Below are 13,576 nucleotides of genomic sequence, written 5' to 3' on the forward strand. Positions count from 1 at the left end.
TGGCACGGTTAACATTTTGGGTTAAATATTTCTTTGCTATAGAGGGTCTCCTGTGCATCAGGGGATGTTTTGCATTGCTTTTGATCTCTTCCCACTGGGTGCCAGTAACATCCCTTTCCCTCTCCCTAGCTGCAGCAACCCAAAATGTCTACAGATGCTGCCAACTCTTCCCTGGAGGCCAAATCAGCCTCTGTTGGGAACCCCAGGCCCTGAGCATATCCTCAACCCATACTGGCAGATTCCTTAGAATAAGGTTGCTGACGATGGGTGTGGGAAACCAGGCACAGAGGCTCTCTCCACTCCTAAGGATCTGTGGATGGGGCGTCCCTGGGAATTCAAGAAAATTAGAAATGCATGCAGTCTGGAAGCAGGAAGCAGACATCTGGGTCCCTGTGTTATCACTCACTGTCTGTGCGACCTCCATTCTAGCGCTTAACCTCTCTGAGCCTCAGAGTCTTAATGGATTCAAAGGAAGCAAAACCTCTCCTCCGTGGATCTTCCTGCCGTCCTCCCCACCGAAACATTGTCAGGAGAACTAGAACTAATGTATGTGAAAGCCCTGTGGGCTAAAAAAGCAAGACAAATACACACATCACTCTAAAGATTTGTTTTTTGTGTTGTTTTTTTTTTTCCTCGAGAAAGCACAGAAAAGGAACTTTATTCCTGGATAATTTTTTCTGTCATGCGCAGTCATAGTGACATTGCAGGTACCACCGCAGCAGTGATGAAAATAAATAATGGAGAACATTCTCAAGGAATACTTGAGTCGGTACCAGCTTTAAGGCTTGATCTCTACTGGGCCGTGAGTTAGCATTTTTCCCTTGAAAATGAAAGACCTCCTCAAAAAAGGCATTATGCTGTCAGGCTGAGGTGAGAATGTGCCATCTGGCTGTTCACAGACCCAGAAGTAACTGAGCCTCTGCTAGCTCTTTCTTCAACCAGGCTGTCAACCTGGAAGATGCCCAGGTGACTCATGTCCGCAACCACGGAGAACTCCACAACTACAAGGGAGCTTCTGAATGGTGGCTGGCTCCTCAGAGCAGGCGTCAAGGAGCTCTGGTCACAATCAGGCCACCCTCCCCACGTGTCACACCCAGCCAAATCACTCTGGGTGTAGGGTTTGAACGGCGCTCTCCAGTTGTGGAAAATGCGCACCCAGAGTAACAGCCTCACAAGCAAAGTACCAGGTCAATAGGCTGATGACCGTCCAGGATGCTTCATTTGCTCAGAAACAATCTAGAATTTCTATCAAAAGCCTCTGGGGCCCAAGAAGCAGGTAGGTATTCGTTAGAAGGGGTACTATAACTCCCACTGGTAAACGCTTTGGTTTATGGACCACTTCTTTGCCCTCTGAGGGTTGTACAGAAGAGTGGCTCAGGGCATTCACTTCTGAACCCCAAGTGTGTGTCCTGGCTCTGCTCCCAGCTAGCCGCACGGCTGTGGGCACCCGACAGTGGGGACACGGCAAATGCTAACTGTACCTTGGATGTGCTGCATGGCCGACTCTGAGGTTGGTGATGTAATTGCCCTCCCGCTGCCGATGTGGAATCTGAAGTTCAGATGAGTGCATCCCCACACAGCACCCCACACCCCTTTGCCCTAGTCTTTCTGTTAAGTCACTCTTCCTTACGTCTCTGCTACCTGAATGCCACCAGACCAGCTTCTCTACAAACTGCTTCCAGAGTTCATCTCAGCTTCCTCCAAGCTCCACAGCACTTTGGTCCGATCTCCCCTGCACTGTGGCACCCACTGGACCATACACCAGGCAAGAAAAAGGACCATGGTAAGGACATGACCCACAACCACTGCAGACTGAAGCAGGCGTGCTGCGGCTTCTCCCGTCCCTCTTGGGCTAACACGTCATGGGACCTCGCAAAGCCCCCCCCCCCCATTCTGGTTCCAATCAAAGCTACCTCACGTATGTTCTCCCTTGCCAGACAGAGCGTCTCAGGGGGCGGAACAGCTCAGAGTCACCTCCGCCTCCGCCTCAGCCCACAGCCGCAGGTTGCAAGCGCGCAAGCATGTGGGGGGCACGGAGTGGAGGAGAGGGGGCCACCGGCGGTGATGGTGCTGAGTGACTGAGTGACAGCAGAGCGGAGCGCAGTGACACGGAGGTTACCTGAACCGAAACCCAGCCGCTGCGAAGGGTAATGTGTGTAGCGTGTTTCACTATGACTGAGTGAACAACAAGGGATCCACGAATCAGACCTAGAAACGTGGCCCACTTGCTGGCCCACTGGAAAGAAACGGGGAATGGAAAAGGCCTATGGGCGGAGACTATCTTATCAGCTCCATCCTGACTTATAGATTATTGTAGCCCGGCCTGTGGAAATACTATTTCCCTGCTGGTTAAAAAAAAAAAAAAAGGCACTTCTTTTTAAATTGTAAGATTTCATTTATTTATTAGAGAGAGAGAGCGCACGAGCACAGGCACACAGAGGGAGAGGGAGAAGTAGACTGCCTGCTGAGCAGGGAGCCTGATGTGGGGCTTGATCCCAGGACTCTGGGATCATGACCTTCACTGAAGGCAGAGCCTCAAGACTGAGCCACCCAGGTGCCCCCCAAAATGTAACATTTTAAATCATTGAAAAAACTATTGTTAGTGTCCATTGAGGAAGATAGAGAAAAGGTCCAAAGTTAGAGATAAGAGAAACCCTCTCATCCTCGTTAAGCACGCTTTATTTCTTTACTGTTCCCTTTGTCCCACTTGGACTGATTTGACGTAGTTTTGATCAATCTGATCTCGTGTATCTCACAATATGTTTTACTTATTTTTGAATAAATAACACATGCAGAAGGTACAAAGCTCAACGACACAAAAGGGCAGGGAGTAAAAGTCTCTCTCTCACTCCTGTCTTCCCCCACTCAGCTTGCTCCCAGGTCCCTCATACCTCCTTCCAGAGGAGTCCTATGCCTACCTCTGGGCAGTGTTCTGAGTGAGTTAGCAGCCCTAATCCTTCAAGATTCTCAGGAACCAAACATTGTGTCTCATGTAGCATCTCTGTGCCAAGAAAAGATGAAATTTTATTACCTCCGTCAGTCACATCAGCAGAATTAGATAGTGCCATCCCTTAAAAAGTGCATTCTTAGTTGGCAAAGGTGGTTGGAGGTACTCAACCAAGATATAATCTTTGAACAGATTCCTGTCCCAAAGATTTCCTGAGATCTTTCCTGTGGCCCCTAGTGGTTTAAAAGAATGTAGACCTTGAAATTGCAGTCTCTGCGTGTCTGAGTTATAGTAGTATAGCTAAGAAAGACATGAAGGCCAGATCATGACCCTAAAGGCAGGCTTCTCCTTCTCCCCAGACCCGACCCGGCCAGGATTTCCTCACTTTGTTCTGCCCCAGGGTACCAGGTTGCGAGATGTGGGAAGAGTGGGTGGGGGAATTCTAGTTCCAATCAAACAGTTTAAAGAAAGTCATTGCCACAAAATCTAGCTCAGAATAGAGAAAGCCGTTCTATACTTACCCAAACTTTGTCCTCCTCAAGCTCACCTCTCCACTCCACATACAAGGAAGGGGAGGAGCGGTTCCCAGGATTTTCCTTGCGATCTGGTGCCCTGTGCTGCCCCGTGGGCTTACACGGTCACAGAACCTCCTCCTCTGAGAAGGCCACCCACCACCTCATTGTGGAGCTTCTTGCCCGTAGGCAGTTCCCAGAGTTTTTCAGGAATCAGGCTTCAGTTTGGAAGTTTATTTACCAGTGAAGTGAATTTCTATCTGTTCTCCTTCCTCTCCTCCCAGTACCCATCTGAGAAAGTTACAGAAGGCATCTCGGATTCACAACACCCCCCGCCAACCCCCCACTGAATAACACGTCGTCTGGCAACAGGAGGCGTTTGATTACATTTGGATGGAACGCCTGCATCAACTCCAGTTGTCCCCGAATTGGAACTGATGGGCCTCACGTGCCGCAGCCAACAGTTTGCCTTCACCCACTCCCCTCTCCGAAATGAACCTTTCTCTGGGAAAACAAGAAACCTACGTGCCATCCTGGGTGAGAGACGAGCAAGAGCTGTGTCCCAGCATCGCATCCCAAGCATGGCAGGCAAGAGCTCACTGAGGGCTTTCCAACAGGGAGCTGTGTTTTGCACATCTCTGGAGAGACTCTCCAAAACAGAGGATGCAAATGCTCTCTCCGGGGCGCTGCAGTCTCTGTGTCCAGTTCAGTGCATGGGCATCTGGGCCTCACTGTGTGCAGTAGAAGGCAGCTGGCTGCTATCCCCTTGAGCAAATCTCCATGACCCTGCTCCCCACATCCTGCCTTGGCTCTGTCATTGCAGCAGGCAGAAGAATGGCTCCCCCAAGACAGCCACATACTAACACCCAGACCCTGTGACTATGTTATATTACACAGCGAGGAGGGATTACTGTTGCAGATGGAATGAAGCTGGCTGATCAGCCAACCTTCAAACATAGAGACTATCCAGAATGATCCATGTGGCCACAGTGCAATCAAAAAGTCCCCAAATAGGCAGAAGAGAAAGACTCAACCTGGCCATGAAGATAAAGTATAGGGTCTTGAGCCAAGGAATATGGGCCAGAGAATCTGAAAAGGCAAGAAATTGGATCCTTCCTGGAGCTTCCTTGATGTTAGCCCAGCGAGGCCACTTCAGACCTCTGACCTCTAGAACTGTAATATCCATGTTGTTATGCAGCAGTAGGAAACCGAGACAGCTACTGTGGACTTGCCACGTGCCAGGCCTGGTGTCACATGCCCAGGGAACATTCCCACAGCATGTGGTTTGTAGGGTGTAACAGTCATCAGGGTCCAACCAGGGAGGCAAGCCACTCTGTGAGTCTAAACACAGGGAATCTTATAGAGGTGATAGAAGATGTGAAAAGTCAATCCATCTACTAACTATAGTATGGGTGGCCACTAGGCTGGGCCAGAAGGACATAGAGAGGAGGTCATAGCACCAGAATGCAGAGGTTAGTGTCACACAGTGGAAGCTGGACCATGGTGGGCCTCTCCAGCAGGTGCTGGGGCCACAGGCAGGGCAGAGACCTAATGTAGAGGCTTCTGAGGCAGAAAGGAGGAGAGAGATACCCTGTGATTCCCCCTTTCTCAAATCCCTTTCTCGAATCTTCTGCCAAGGCTTCCCATTGGCTGTTCCCAGACAACAGGTAGCTGCTGTGGGAGCTTGAGATATGCGGGGGGTCAGCCCTCCGGCAGCACAGAGCTGAGCTGGGGAAGAGCAGTCGGCAGATCAGAGGATTTAAGGATGAGTAAGACCAAGACACCTCTTTTCCACATGGATCACTGTGAATCTTAAAACACACTTTATTGTTGAAAATCCCAATTCTTTACCTGGCTTCTGAAATCCTATGTGATCTGGCCAGTCCCTGACTTCTCTGCCCTCGTTCTCTGAAGTTCTCCCCTCTCCACAACACTCCCACCACACTGGCCTTTGCTCTGTTCTCCACCTGCCAGAAAGCCTCACCTTGGGACCTTGCACTTGTTTGCTGTAGCCTCTGCCAGAGAAGAAGAAATCAAGGTGTTCGGTGCGGAGTCATTTCATTAACCTACCGGAAATAAAATAATTCCCAGGGACAAAGAATTCTCAATGCCTGCCCCGCAAGTGGCCCTTAGTAGTTATGAAGTGACTGAATTTCATTTCATTTCATTTCATTTCATTTCATTTCATTTTGTTTTATGTATTTATTTCCACAGAGAGAGAGTGAGAGAGAGCGAGAGAGCAAGAGTACAGGCAGGGAGATCAGCGGGCAGAGAGAGAAGCAGTCTCCCCGCTGAGCAAGGAGCCTGATGCAGGACTTGATCCTAGGACACTGGATCATGGCAGAAGCTCAACAGACTGAGTCATCCAGGCATCCCTGAAGTGACAGAATTTTAGACACACAATAATTATGCGTTCAGTGATGCAGTGTCTTTTTCTTACCCTCCCTCTTTCCCCACCAACCTGTGCAAGGAAAGGGAAGTCTTATGATCACCTCCATACTTTCAGTGACTTTCGGTGGACCTAGAAGTTAGTAGATGCTCAAGGGGTGTGTGTTGTTCTGAGTTTCTAGGCAATGTGAGGGAGCCAGGAGTGGCACAGCACAGCCTAGAAGTGTGACTTCTAGGAGTAGCTCGACCTCACTGTAGCCCCCAATGCTGTGCAGGTCCTCTGACTCAACCAAGGGCTCTCCACTTGGTCCTTATACCAAACCCTTCCAAAAAAAAAAAAAAAATGACCATTATGATTCCCACTTTCCAGAAGATAAATCTGAGCTCACATGGGGTTAATAATCTTGCTCCAGATCTTACTTTTTCAAGCGAGGAAGCTAGAAGGAATTCATTGTTCCAAAAATATTTTTGGAATGCCGGCAACGTGCTAGCCCTTGGCTCAGTCTTCTGCACGTAGTAGGGGCTCAGGAACAGACAGTTCCAAAGAAATTGGACAGGGAGGCCCCCAGTTTCAGCCACAGACCAAAGACCAAGACAGTTTGCCTGTGTCCTCCAGCGGGGGTTTAGCGGGACACTGCTGGTGCTGCTGCGCTTTGCCTTAGCGCCAGGTTCTAGGTGGTCGGCCAGACGTGCCCAGAGGCAATGCCATCCCAGCAAGCCCTTAGCCGCTCTCCACTTGCCCAGGTTAATAGCCCTGGCACTCTGAGCCAGCCCTTTCCCATACATTCTTTCCTCTTTCCAGTGCCAAGATTTCAGGAGATGATCTACAGTGGGTTCCAGGCCATTTAGCTCAGTCAAAAATTTGGGTGAAAGTTTCCTCCCAGCCACCCCAGGCCGCAGATAACCCACCAGGGTGTGACAGCCAGGGCGAAGGAGGGGAAGAAACACCGGGGAGATTTTCAGTCACGGGACTGGAGGGAAAGTTTCGGCAGCCGCTGCATGTGTCGGCTCTCTTCCAGCTGTACAAAATGTGTCCAGAACGAGTTGGTTGGCAAGTTTAGGTCAAGGTGCCAAAGAGACAAATCTTAGGTCTCACTAGAGATGGCAATGCCCCCAGAGGGTCGCTCTGGGCCAACGCGAAGAAGGTCGGCGCAGGCGTGGGAAGGGGCTGGAAGAACAGAGGGAGGGAGGCTGGGTGCCCAGGTCTGTGCAGGGGCCCAGGCCTTGCCCGGCCTCCTGACACTCCTCCTGTGCTCGGGCGCCTCTCTCTGTACATAAATCCCAGCTGCTCTCACAGTGCAGGATGTCCCACATACCGTACATCTGAGGTGGGGTAAAATACAAATATGCCTTTTCATAATAGCTTTACACCTGGAGCAGCAGAGGACCGGTTTATTACCTTGGTAAACAAAAGTTCGAATTCAAGCAGAGTACAAACTTTGCCCAAGGCACTTCTGATGGCTCACCTTGTGTTTGTGAAGTGAACTCGATATATATAGAATGTGAAGCAATGGAAAGCTGGGCTTTCTCTCTCTCTCTCTCTCTCTTTTTCTCTCTCTCTTGTCTGATTTCCAAGGTTTAAAAGTTCATGTGCATGTGGGGTGAGGGGGTGGGGGAAGGTGCAGAGAGAGAATTTGCTTTGGCTCTGGGGATTTTTTGAGCATTTTGAAATCATACTGTTTGGTGTGAAAAAAATACGTGAGCCAATTTATATTGTTTTCCAGCGAGAGAGTGTACTTCTTGCTGCTCTCATGGTGACAATTAGGGTTTGTGTGTGGGAGACAGGGTAAACCAGTTTGGGGAACACATAAAGGAAACAGGATTTGCATTGAACTTAAACATTAAACAGCAATAAATATTTACTCAGTGCCTCTTTTGTGCCAAACCCAGAACCATAGACTCTTCTAAACACAACCGCACGGAATAGGAATCATTGATCAAAAGGTCCACTTTACAGGTGAGAAAACTAAGGCCAGATTTGCGGAAGACGTTCAAGCCCCAGTCTTCCAATTTCTGCTTCTGTGGTTTCTGTACTGCCCTCCACTCTCTATACAGACTATGTCCTGTCCTGTCTCTTGTTTGTTTGTCTTTCCTTGCCGCCCCCACCACCCCATTTTCCTGCCTTCCTGCCTCCTTCTCCACCTCTACTCAGGGAAGCGACTGATCTCCACTTTTGCATGCTTTTCTGCTTGGAGGATTTCCTTACAGTTGAGCAGTCACCTGGCCATTTGGACCACTCTTTTACCAACCAGCACCTCCGAGTGTTCACGTGCAAAGGATGCAAGACATGCAGACAGATTTCTGCTCAGTGTGCTTAAAAGCAGAGGTAGCAACGTCAAGACAAGAACACATCTTGTGTTTGGTTGAGTCCATAGATGCCGCTGTGTTCTCCCATGCTCAGCTTGACTCATCAGCTAACGTGCAGCAAAACCATCTGAACTTTGGTGGTTCTTTTCCAAAACAAGCTTCGGAGCCTGAAGAACTTTGCCCATCTTTGTTTGCATGTTCGCTTCTCAGATGTTCAGCTGGGGCTTGCCTGTTGCAAAACTCCAGCCAGTGAAATGTTAACTCTTTCGTCCAGGGATTAATTTCCCTGCCTTCTAAAATCAGAGTGAACTCACCAGGCTTATTTTTAAAAGAAGTCCTTATGAATGTATCAACTTGTGCCCGGTTTCACAGATGAAGGACTCCTTGCGGGAACATATTAAACAGGGGTTACAGGAGTTGATGTCATTAAGCCATTGTCAACTCAGCAGTTCCAGGATATCAGAGTTATGGCTGCTTGTGCCCAGCAAGATTTCAGGGGAAAGCCCAGTCCTCTTCTTCCAGTCCCCCTCTGCCCCTACCCCCTATCGTTAATGCATTTTTAATGGAAGCCACTTAGGAATGCTTTTTGGCTTTCCTTAGTGTGAGGTTTTTTTTTTTTTTTAAAAACTACTGGAACACAAATACTCATTGCAAGGAAACAAATTTCAGTTACCAATGGACTAAGCATTATCTGTGTGCTAGAACCCTGGGTGGGGAAAAACACAGGGTCTTCAGGCTGTGAGACAAAGCCTGCCCAAGGATACCTGCTTTGAGGACCCTGCTCTGAAACCCCAAGTAAGCCAAGTAGTAGAACATTAGCCCTTACATGAAATTTAATGAGCATCTGATCTAACCCCTTTCTTTGACAGAGGAGAAAATGGAGGCCCAAAGTGGAATAAGCAAGGCCAAGGCTGAGAAGCCAGCCAGTCCCAGGCCTCCCCGTTCCTGGCCAGAGCCCACTCATAGCTCTTCACCATGCTGTCTTTCATCCTGGGAGAAAGTGAGATTGGATATAGAAAGACACCTGGTCCTTACCCTGGCCTGGATCCACTTCCCCTGGCTTTTCCTCAGTGTCAATGGTCAATATATGTCCATAGATTGGGTCTGTGGAAAGAGGATTACCCTGAGAAAGAAGGGAGATGGGAAACCTGGAATAGTTCTGGAACATTGGTTGGAAATCTTTCTCCAGGTTAAAAGAACTTCGTTTATCTTTAAATGGTTATAATTAAAGACCAGATAAGCAATGCTTAAAAAGAAATCTATATTCCTTTCCTACTTAGTTTCATTTTCCTGGGCTTTTGACTTTCTAGCTAGTGATTCTAAGTGGTGTGGGTTCCTGTCATTGGGACATGTAGTTAGTCAGGCTTTGACGGGGTCCTACATTGAAGTAACTGATGGAACATCACACTGTTAGGGCAAGAAGGAAGCTTAGTGACACTCTGGACCATATCCCTCAGTTTACAGAACAGTATGCTGGAGCTGAGAGAGGGCAACTGACTTACCTGGGACCACTCAGGACCTTAATGGTCTACGACCACTGGTTCTCCCAACCATGTGGAAGGAGGGTCCCTCCATCTGACAAGTACAAGGCAGCTTCCTCTGTAACACTTGGATCTCCTTTAGGAATAACTGATGGCGTGTGTCTAACTCCAGGGAGCTGAACGCTTATTGCAACCTGGGTCTGACTAGCCTGTAGACTATCCACGAGGTATGGATTGTGAGTCATTTTGCCATCTTCATGGAAAGACCAGTATCAGAAAACAAGGGAATTTTCCTAGATTATGTGATAAACCAGCAAAGGCTCTAAGGCAACATGCTTTTACAGTATGACGATTCAGAAGACATAAATTCCAGTCCTCACACTATCTCGACCCATGTGAGAGATCGTAGGCAACTCATTTCCCTTTCTGAGTCTCAGTTTCCCCACTCAAGGAAGGATTTTGCTCGATGACCTCTAAGAACATTCAGCTCTGATGGTCTGTGGCTCTAGCAAGCATGACTGTGTGAAGTCAAAAATTGTTATGAGACATATCCCCAGCATTCTCAAACTGTAAGGAATGAATGGGTTCTGCCTCCAAAACAGAAATACATTGTCTTTTTGCAATTTGTGTGCAAAAAACCCCCACCAATTTCATTTTTCTTTTTTTCTGGGACTCTTTTTTTTCTCAAGCTCTTCGTGCCTGTTACCACTTAACTGTTTTCAAAGGCAAATATCTAACACAAAAAAGAGACAAATAACAGACAAGTAGCAATAGGAAAACTCAGAAACATGTCTTTATCATTTTTATTTTTTGAGGTATAGTAAGAAAAATAAATAATATTGAACATGTATCTTAGTTTATCTATGCCATCTTATTTGAGAATTTTATTTTATTTTAATATTTTATCTATTTATTTGACAGAGAGACACAGCAAGAGAGGGAACACAAGCAGGGAGAGTGGGAGAGGGAGAAGCAGGCCTCCCACAGAGCAGGGAGCCTGATGCGATGTGGGGCTCGATCCAATCCCAGGACCCTGGGATCATGACCTGAGCTGAAGGCAGACACTTAACAACTGAGCCACCCAGGTGCCCCTTATTTAAGATTTTTTAACAATCAGTGTTATCCTGCCCGTTTTACAGAAGAAGGCCCTGAGGTTCAGATATAAAATACCTCACCTGGCATACACATGACTATTACAAAGTAAAGCCCAGATTTAAAGATTCCAAAGCCCCATTTTCCAAATTCCCAAGTTGTGAAAATAAAACACTACTATATTATTTGTTAGCAAAATTACTTGTCCATAAGAGAGGGAAACTAAATACATCAAGACTTCATTGTGTTCCATGAAGAACCATCCCATGGCTTCCCGGCTCCAACATCTGAACATCTTTGAAAAATGTAAGGCATTAAATTCGTCTGACTTTCCCCAGTAATTTTGGAGAGAGAGGATAACTATGTCTAGAAATTGTCCAGGCAGAAATATTTATTAGTATACCCATACAACTAAAGATTGGGTGGCTGTTTCTTTGCTTAGAATTCATGTTACCTCAAAAAGAAAAATTCACATTACCTCAAACAGGTGGTGTCCTGACACCCTCCCTCCTTATTCAACCCTGTAATCCTCCCGGGGTACAGGACAAGATTCAAGTGGATTTGAGGAAACTGTTTCGAATTCAGTCTCCCCTGTGAAGGAGTCTATATAATGTCTCCATAAAGTGGCCCATATCCCAGTGGCAAACCTATGGAACATTCAGGACCAGATCTCACAGGTTCATTCATCCAGTACTTATCCACAGCCCCAAACGCTCCTGACATACTGCAAGGAGAGTGCTACCAAGACAAACAGAACTGAGCCTTAACTTGGCCTGAAACACCGAACTCAGCCCAGGCCTAGATCCCAGGAACAACCATGGGGGCAGGGAGGGGGCTGCTTTGTCCTGTGCCTGCCTCCAGGATTGAGAGATCAAAGTCAGGTGATGCAGCAAAGGGCCCTACATCTTCTGTTGTGGCTTTAACTGGAATGAAAATTCCCATGACCCTTTTGTCTCCTGGTAATTGCTAGAAAATGTTAAGGTCTGATATGACTCCAGAGATTTAGCTATAACTTCAGTTCACATGTCTACTTTTAGAGAAGAGCTTCCAGAGGGTAAAAGGATCGTCCAAGGACACCACCAAGAGTGGGATATGGGGTGGGGGGCACTAACAGGCAGTCTTCCGATTACAGGTTCAATGCCCCTTTCACTGCTGCTGTTTAAACGCCTTGGAAGCAAAAAAGCCTGGAAGCAAAAAAGTCAGTCTTTGTTTCAAGAGAAATTACAGCCCAGTGGACTGATAGATCTTTACTTCCTCCAGCTTCCATCCTTATGGTGATATTGGGCTGATGGATTCCATGACCTCATAAGAACCCTTAATACTGCAGCCACTATGAACATCCACACTAGGCTATTAATACTACACTATTCTCTGGTTCTGGAACACCCTTCCCCTTTCTCCTCGTTCCAAATGCTACCACTCTCAAACCCAATTCCGCCACTTTCTCTATGGAGAGGCCATGGATTTGCTCTGGGTTAGTTTGGGTGACTACGGTTCCCTGCATAGCTCCGTAGCATCACTGGCCACAAATGACATTTTGCACAGCATTCAGGATAGAGACGTGTAGCTATTAGGTTTTCGTATTTAGAGGGTTGGTGCAGGGCACCGTGCCCTGCACTGTCACACGGGGTGTCCCCGATCTGCTGGCTTACCTGTTATGATGGGGTAGCCGCTGAGCCCTCAGCATCTCCAGTTCACACCAGACCTCGTCTTGCAGCTCCTCCGAATCCTGGACCAACCTGTGGAGCAGCAGCAGAAGGCCTGTGTGTCTTACAGCTCCTTCACAATGTCACCTGGAAGCAGTGAGACGCAGGAACGGGCTCTGGTTTGTCCACACTGGTGGCAGTCTGTCATTGCTTCCCCCACTTTGTGCCCATTTCTCCTTCCCTACCGCCTGCCCCGCTGACTCCACTGTGATGCAACAGCCTCTGGCCGACTGACAGGCCTAGCCCATCCCTGCAATTGTGAGCCTGGATCCCTGATAATAAATCTCTGATTCTCTATTCATAGAGAATTTATTCATAAATTCTGACTCTCTAGAACCATGCAGTGGTTCTGCTCCTCTCTGGGAGCCCTAACTGATGAGGAATCTTCTGTGAATCCCCCAGAATCAATCATTTCCCAGCCGTGCTCTTCCATGAAAGCGCCCAATGCCGTTTCCTGTGGTTTAATGATTGACAGGTCCCTCTCTCATTAACGCAGAGAGTCCACATGGATTGTGTGCTTACTTTGTGCCAGGCACTGTTTTGAGCACTCATTTAATCCTTAAAACAACCTGATGAGGTCTGTATTGTCATCATTATTTCTATTTTATGGACAAGGCAAGCAGGGACGGAAAAGTGAAGTGATTTGCCCATGCTAGGAAGAGGAAGTCCCAGGACTCACAGTGCCAAGTAGCCGGGTCCAGAGCTAGCTCTCCGCCCCTCCCTGTCTGGAGCTCTTCAACCAGCAACCCCTGCCCTATCCCAAACCCTGCCCTATCCCAAACCCTGGCACCAGAGTCAACGAATGAATGAACTATGAATGAACATGAATGAACTGTCCACCTACTTCATTTGAGGAGAAAATGTCTTGCCTACACAGTCGCTGGAAGGCTGATGAAACTGGAAGCTTGGGAGTCTAGAATCCTTGAATGCCATCCTTCCCAGACTGGAAGGAAAGATTATGAAGGGTCCACAGTCAAGGTCCTGTTAATCGACAAGAGACCTAATTACGCACCAAGTATGTGTCACCCAAAAGCCATCAGCATGCTCTCTGGGAGCAGTAAATTCTGGCAATGCAGGTCACCACCAGAAGAGCCTGCTTTTCTCCCCAGTCCAGGCCGATGCCTCACCCAGGGTGGAGCCCTC

The 13,576-nt window shown here is 47.9% G+C and overlaps 1 long non-coding RNA gene across 1 annotated transcript in view; it reads right to left on the minus strand.

Annotated features, from left to right (window-relative positions):
* LOC101676464 overlaps positions 1-12,825 on the minus strand; it is a 34,805-nt gene extending 21,980 nt beyond the window's left edge. Inside the window, exon 1 of the long non-coding RNA XR_198935.2 lies at positions 12,380-12,825. This is a non-coding gene — a long non-coding RNA (uncharacterized LOC101676464). The remainder of the gene's footprint in view (positions 1-12,379) is intronic.
* Between the last annotated feature and the right edge of the window lie 751 nt (positions 12,826-13,576).

The sequence above is a fragment of the Mustela putorius genome, unplaced genomic scaffold (assembly GCF_011764305.1).
Source record: "Mustela putorius furo isolate JIRA1106 unplaced genomic scaffold, ASM1176430v1.1 tig00003834_pilon_pilon_pilon, whole genome shotgun sequence".
NCBI lineage: Eukaryota > Metazoa > Chordata > Mammalia > Carnivora > Mustelidae > Mustela > Mustela putorius.